The sequence below is a fragment of the Xiphophorus maculatus genome, chromosome 7, assembly GCF_002775205.1.
Source record: "Xiphophorus maculatus strain JP 163 A chromosome 7, X_maculatus-5.0-male, whole genome shotgun sequence".
NCBI lineage: Eukaryota > Metazoa > Chordata > Actinopteri > Cyprinodontiformes > Poeciliidae > Xiphophorus > Xiphophorus maculatus.
Genome location: NC_036449.1, coordinates 25,296,318 through 25,303,636, shown reverse-complemented (window position 1 = coordinate 25,303,636; position 7,319 = coordinate 25,296,318). Strand labels below are relative to the sequence as shown.

General features: G+C 36.6%; 1 protein-coding gene across 1 annotated transcript in view; it reads left to right on the top strand.

Annotated features, from left to right (window-relative positions):
* The first annotated feature begins 4,027 nt into the window (after window positions 1-4,027).
* map3k19 (mitogen-activated protein kinase kinase kinase 19) overlaps window positions 4,028-7,319 on the top strand; it is a 20,239-nt gene continuing 16,947 nt past the window's right edge. Inside the window, exon 1 of the mRNA XM_023337533.1 lies at window positions 4,028-4,462. The gene's annotated coding sequence lies outside the window, so the exon portion shown is untranslated. The remainder of the gene's footprint in view (window positions 4,463-7,319) is intronic.

Below are 7,319 nucleotides of genomic sequence, written 5' to 3'. Positions count from 1 at the left end.
CCACACCCTCCTGATTTGAATGGAGGGTCCATTAGTATGAAGATAAGTTTTTTTTCTCAAAGATGGAATCAAGTTGGTATCATCCATTCAGTAATGAGTTACAAATGCTTCTCAAAAAGGGCCTTCTTAATATTATTCTCATATTTCCGATTCTGTGGTTTTTGATGCTGATTTGGGACCAGGTCGTAGAAGCAACAATCTGGACAAACATCCCCAGAACTCCTTGTTTCCATCTGTCTCTTTCAGCTCTTCCTGGGGAGAACTGGTGCACTTCCAAGCCAGCCATTAGATATATACACTACAGCTCAAACGTTTGAAAGCAAAGTCATGTTTTGGTTGAAAATTTCTTTTTTAGCCCTTTTTTAAACCAGCAGATTTATCTTACTTTTCTATTCCACCTTAATTTACCGATTCTCTGTAAAAAAAACCAAAATAAAAAACCCATCACTTTATACCACCAAACAGTAGTGGTGATTACACCATAAAATCTGGTAGAGACTGATATATCCGGTGAGCATAGTTGTTAAATTAAAAGTCAGTCACTAAAAACAAGCACAATGAGTTATTATTTGTGATTAATTTGTGAAATAAGTGAGTGAAATGAATAAGTTGGCTGCCGATGATTACAGTCACTGGCAGCAAATAAGCAAGAAGGGAATACAGGCAATAGTAGTGAGTATTGAGAAGAGCTATGAACAATGACACTGAGTTTCTGGACTGTTTTTTGAATTGTAGTCTGCCTACGGTTGTAGTTTGGCGATGGCAGCAGAGGAAGTGAATGAAGTCATTTAGTTCATGTTGGCCACATTTCCAAATATATAGAGCAGCTAAAGTTCTCTCTTCGCAGTGTGGGGGATGGATGTTTACAGCGCACGCAATGCCCGGTAAGCTTCATAGTATACCTTCCTTCAGGATTGACCTGACATTACATTACGGCCAAACGTTAGCAAATGAGTAAAATCAGATCCAATCATTTAAAACTTCAATATGCCAGAAGAAATAATTTCTCAAAAGGCAAAAGTCCAGAGCCTCTGTACAAAGTGGAAAAGGCTAGTATGTCACAAATTTAACAATGATGTAATGTTAACTATAAGTTGTTTTACGAAATGATTCAATCAGATACAAGGCTGAGGGTTTGGAAATAAATATTCAACTGTCACTGACTGTAGTAGGTTTAACCCAAATCAGGCAATTCACAGGAAGAACTTGGTTTCTGAAGCTCTGCAGAAAAACATTTCACCAAATCAAAAGCATTTTAGGAATATATAATCAAACAATTTAAATAATATGGAGGAATTTCAGTGTGTAAACAGAAAGAGGAGAAATTCACAAAGGTGGACACCTGCGGACCTTATTTGCCAGTCAGCAGTGCATCAATAATTCATCAATAGTTAATAAAATAAAATGGATAGAGATACTGTATCTTTCCATTTGCAACATAGTGACTCATTCAGAAATGCAGCTTCAGTCTTTGAAGGTACAAAGTGGATGAGCAATGACTTAACTGGGCTTACAGAAACAAATGTTTTCTTCAGCATGACATCTTTCTCTGGAGAAATTTGATTCTCTTTTAAACAAAATAATTGCTGCATATCTTCTGTTCTAATCTATCTATAATGCATAACATAGAACATTTCTGACACCTAAAAGTGTGACATTCTTGCAGTCGTGTGGCATATAAAGTGTCTGAGGGAAGAAAGAAGCAAAAATAATGCCTGAAATGCCTATCTTCAATGCCAAAAATATCTCCATCTATATTGAAAGAAATGGAAACGCGTCTCTCTGTGTTTTCACGTGGTTTCTACTTTTGTGTATTTGACCTAACTTGCTTTATTTTCCCACTGCTGCCAGAGTTTCTTCTGTTTTCAGGAGCATTTCCAGGTTGTGTGTGTCATTCCAACGTCTCAACAAGATCTACTGATTTCATTAAAGCCCCAAACAACAAAAATAACGGCAAATCCATGTCAAACTAATTTATAAACAAATTAAAAAACAGGACTGCGTTAACTGGGACCCAAATATCACAACGTGATTTTAAACAAAAGCTTAGACTGGACTTGTAATCAGTATATCTGGTAGTTGAGTGTCTGGTTACTCACATGTATCTTATGTATTTTTATTAAAATATATTTAAAAATAAATATATGGGAAAAGAATGAAAAGAATCAAGTGTCTCTCACACATTTCACTGACAGTCTAACAGCCCTGTTTCGGTCCAGTTTAAACAGATTATTGTGTTTAGGCAGTAAACAGGGCACTGGAAGTCTCTACTCATCCTCTGTTAATTTTTATTTTTTCATGTAACCAACCCACAACTTAGGTATTTATTGGAACAAATCAGCTTTATCTTAAGCTATAAAACAAATAAAGTTAAAAGACATTTTTATTCTCGCAAAAGTTGTAAAAGAGGCTATTCCCTTTAACTGTAATCACATTATTGCCTCAAAGTTGTTCAGAATAAAAGCAAGCAGCATAAAATTGTGATGTGGACAGAAAAAAAAAAATGTTATCTTTAAAAATCTCTCTACAAAAAATAAAGATCTAAAATGTGTGGTGTGTATTTGTTTTTGAATTGTATCTGATACTCCAAAAATAAAATCCAGGGCAACTAACTGCCTTCAGGAGGCACTTAAAGGGTTTTCACACCCGATAGTCTGGTAAACTCGGTTCAATTGGGACCAAAGCTGCGACATTTGTTACACTTTCAGCTGGTGTGGTTTGCTTTCACATTTTACTGTGTTATACAATCCAAACCCTTTAAAAAAACCTGTTCACCTCCTCGCCTGTGGTGGCGCTGCACCAAGAACTACTTAAGTAAACAACATGAAAACCCTCTGAGGAAGACATCAGCACAACTTGATTCTTCACTAAATCTAAACAGAAATGGAGTAGCATCAGATTTTAGCATTATGATTTCTCTTTTGTCTTTGGCAAAATACCACAAACCTTTTCAAGCACAAGACACGCATTTTGTTTTGGTAGGATTTACCCAAAAGTCCTGCGTTATGGTCAGCTTCCTGCTTTTGGAGCGGTCTCCATATAAGCATTCAAACCACACCAGAGTTCATGTCAACCAAACCTAGGTTTTTAGACTTCTTTGGTCCGTGTCAAAGCTCATCTACATTTTCATACCTCCCCAAATGAGCTGCACTTTAAGGCAAACAAACTAGAGTTTGATTAAAGCAGACTAAACAGGAAGGATGTGAATAGACCCTTAAGCAGTGCGCAAACTCTACCTGTGTGTACTCTAAATCCAGCTGCAGCTGTTTGTGAAGAGATTTGTTAAAGAAATGTAGTGAACATACAGCATCATCAAGATCAAAGTTAAAGCAGTGTTATGTAACAAAGCTAATATTTTCAGCTCTGAACATTTTATAGATGACTTCTCGATCCATCATCTGCCTGGACATGGAAAGAGTATGGCACATCTCTAAACATACCTAGACATATTGGCTATGGGAGTATCAATATAAGAAGACACTGACATGACAACTATTATTCATGCACTCCAGAAATCTGGCCTTTATGGAAGAGTGACAAGAAGAAAGTCATTGTTGAAAGAAGATCATAAGCTTCATATAAAGTCTACATTTTACAGAACACCAGTATCAAAGTCAGGTGGGACCAAAGTTAAAACTTCAGACCAATGTCCAAAATACATGTGGTAAAAGCGGCTGTGGTTTTGGCTCTAGGCGTGGTTCAAGTTTAAAAGTCAGTGAAACTTTACAGCAATTAACTACACTGAAGTTCGTGATTGTTACTTAACAAAATGTAAAAAAGAAAAAAAAACTTTAAAAGGTACTTTTGCACTTTCACTTTTGGGGCCAAATGGAGCAGGTGAGGTTTCTGGGGTTGAAAAGCATCAAGTCTGTCTTTAATCAGTAAAATTAAATCAGTTTTTGTATTTATCCAGCTTTCAAACTGTGGGATCTTTATATTTATTAAAGCAGGTAAGCTGAGTGAGACTCACCTATGATGAACCACAGCAGAACATGTTTCTGCAGCGCTGAACCGGCGTGCGACTCCATCCTGTCGTTCCCGAAACGATCAAGAGAGTGAAGTTTCAGAGGAGGCAGCGAGCGGATCCAACAAAAGCACAAAGGGGAACCGCAAACATCATAAAGTAGCTGCTGGTAAAGAAATCCATCAAATGCGGCAACACGCGCCACCGCTGGAGCACCTTGCGCAAACTGCTCGGGGGAGAGCCCGGACTTGTCCTTGTTCCTCCCGCGCTACACGTCCACTCCCCCCGAGTCTTCCTGTCACCGACCGTGTATCATCCCGACAGAAAACGTACCGAGTCGTCAAGTTAGGAGCTTTTCTCTTCTCTCTATAAGCCCCGAGGTTAGAGTGAGATCCGGAAAGGGAACTGTGTGGAAACAATGCGGCGTTTGGAAGAGTGCTGTGCGCAACGGGACGCGTCAGTCTGGCACCGGCGGAGCCGAGAGAGAGACCTACCCGGGTGAGTGGCGGGGACTCAGCCCTGACCCGACAAATTAGAGAGCGCCGGGAAGGAGAGCGAGGGAGGGTGGAGGCAATGAACTGATACTAATACCTTGGAACTGGTTATCTGATACAAATGTTGGAGTGCATGAAGCAATCTTAAGGACATAAAGTGACACATAATTTCTAAGTTTCAGCTTGTAAAACAGAAAAAAGCTCGACTGGCAAAACAAAACAAAAATCAGTGTCATTCCTGATTTCACAAATCTCCCAAAATTCAAAATGTTGTTTTAAAAAGTCTTATGTTAAAGTTTGTCAATTTCTCGCTTTGCCATGGAGCTCTTTGGGGTAACTTTCTTTAGATTTTTAAACCAAAAAGTTGATTTATTTAATTAAATCAGTTCAAAAAGAAAAATTTGCATGTCATGCAATTTCTATTCAATTTTTCAATTCAGTTCAATTTTATTTATATAGCGACAATTCACAACAAATGCACTTTGCAAAAATCTTGGTTATCAAACTGTACCATATGCTCCATTATAATTATTCAAAGTGATTTAAAAAGTTTCAAATGAAACCCAGCAGATTGTTCCTTTAAACACACAAGCGCCCATTTATTTTAATTCTGCTAACTATGGTTCAAAGCCAATAAAATTCAGCTTCTTAGAAGGTCCATAAAGCCAAGGAAAATAGTATTTTTAATGAAAAGAAATATATTTTGGCCTTCGTGTGGCATACACAATCATGAAGAAGAATACTTGCATGACTGTTGTTTAGCAGTCGGTAATTGACACCTCCTACAAGGAGGACAAACCACAAAATGTCATTGCTAAAAGAGCTTGTTGCTCACAGAGTGCTCTATCCAAGCCTGTTTATGGAAAGATGAGTGGAAGAAGAAAATGTGGTAGGAAAAAAATGCAGATGCTGCAGAAATATCAAGAGCCTTGAGATGATCATAAGGTACACTGGCATGACAGAAACTCCAAAGAGAAACTGGTACGCCCATATGTTCATATGAAAATACAGGTGGTACTGTAATTATCAGTTAAACTGAATTCAGGTTTTTCCACTAAGGTAAAAAATACCTGTCTGAGTGTTATAAATCAATGTATGAATTTCACTTTTTGATTTGAGCAACAGAAATAAATGAGTGTTTTATTGATATTCTAATTCACTGAAACTCACTTGAATACTTTGACTAGACTACTATAGTGTGTTGACTTCTTTCTTTTTGAGCCAAGCCTTTTAAAGATTTTTTTTATTGTGTTCCTAATCCTTTTCATGTTCAAAGGCCTGTAATCACTCACACTTCAGCTTTTAAACATGTCAGGTCATTAGTTTTTTTCATGATTGTGTAGATCATTACATGGCTAAACCATCTAAGAAAAATCATTTGGTGATATTACCCTTTTTTGAGAAACTGAATTTAACATTTTCATTATTTCTAATGTTTCATCATTAAAATTAGTACATCAAATTAATCACTACGTGTGCAGTGAGTTTACATAATGCATGAGTTTGATTTTTTTTTTTTATTGAATTACAGCAAAAAGTATATATTTTTGTAATATTTTAATTTGTGATGCACGGAGAAAAATCTGGTGTCGATCCAGCGTTTTGTTCCGCTTTCCTTCAGGACTGAAATGATTATGGTAGTTAAACACTGCCATCTTGTGCTCATGTGGAGCAAACTCCACTGCATATGCTTTATTTTTATTTTTTATATAAACAGTACTAGACATTATATTGCATGGCTCATTTAGTCAATGTACGTTTAATGTCACAAATAATAATGCAAATAGAGTATAATAACAATAATAGTAAATTCATTATTATACCTCAGTAAAGATGTTCTGCCAACAAGTCTACTGAAAATCTATGGAATCAGAATTGCTCAGAAGCAAATATTATCTACCTGCTTTTTATATTTGAATTTGTTCCACTTTATAGAAGAGTTTTGTTTTTCTCAGTCAGCTTCCTTAACTCTGTTTTTTGGAGCTTTAATAAACAGAAGTATGAAGTCTTTTTTTTACATATAAAAAGACTATCTGTTCTATTGTTGTAAGCGCAGAATTTAAAACACATTTAAGACATTTTAACCTCAGCTGAAAGGACATGCCTTTGTACTGCCTTTTCAAAGTGTATAAAACTGTCTCCCTTTGTCTACGGTTTGTTTTGAGCCCAATGTCAAAAGACACTTTCATCTGAATCAGTTCAACGGTGACACATCTACAAGGTCTTGTATTTTATTCTCTTCCAAACACCTTTGTGTGGTTTTATGTTGTGCCACAATATCAGAACTGCACAAAAACCTAGCAAGTAACAATGACTGAGCCTAAGTTGGCTGAGTAGGTGAGTAATTCTGCTTTTTCAGATCTCAGACCAGTCAGGAGGGGGAAAAGTGTGTAGAAAGAGGTTAAATGACAGTGAGGTTCACAGATTTTTCTTCTGACAATTTTCTTTAATATTGGCCTTTAGCTTGTCTCCATTGTTTTCTTTTGTGTCTCTTATCCTCCAAGTAATCAAAGCTGTTTAGACTCTGTATGGGGTTACATTCAGGCCAATAAAGCACGGTAATACAGTGGTTATTGAAGCACATGTTGGTAGTTTTGGTTGTATGGATAGCTGCCAATTCCTCCAGGAAACTGAAATCTGCATGTCCAGACAGCTTGTCAGAATCAAAATCAGCTTTATTCACCAAAATGTGTGCACAAAAAAAAAGGATTTTCAAGAGTTCACAGAGTACAGACAAAAAGTATAAAAATATAAACCATAAGGGAAATAAAATAAGGATAAAGGAACAACATGTAGATGTATTTGCAGCCATTTTCTTTATATGTAGGATTAAAAAAAAGGAGCAAAAAAGCTTATTTTGT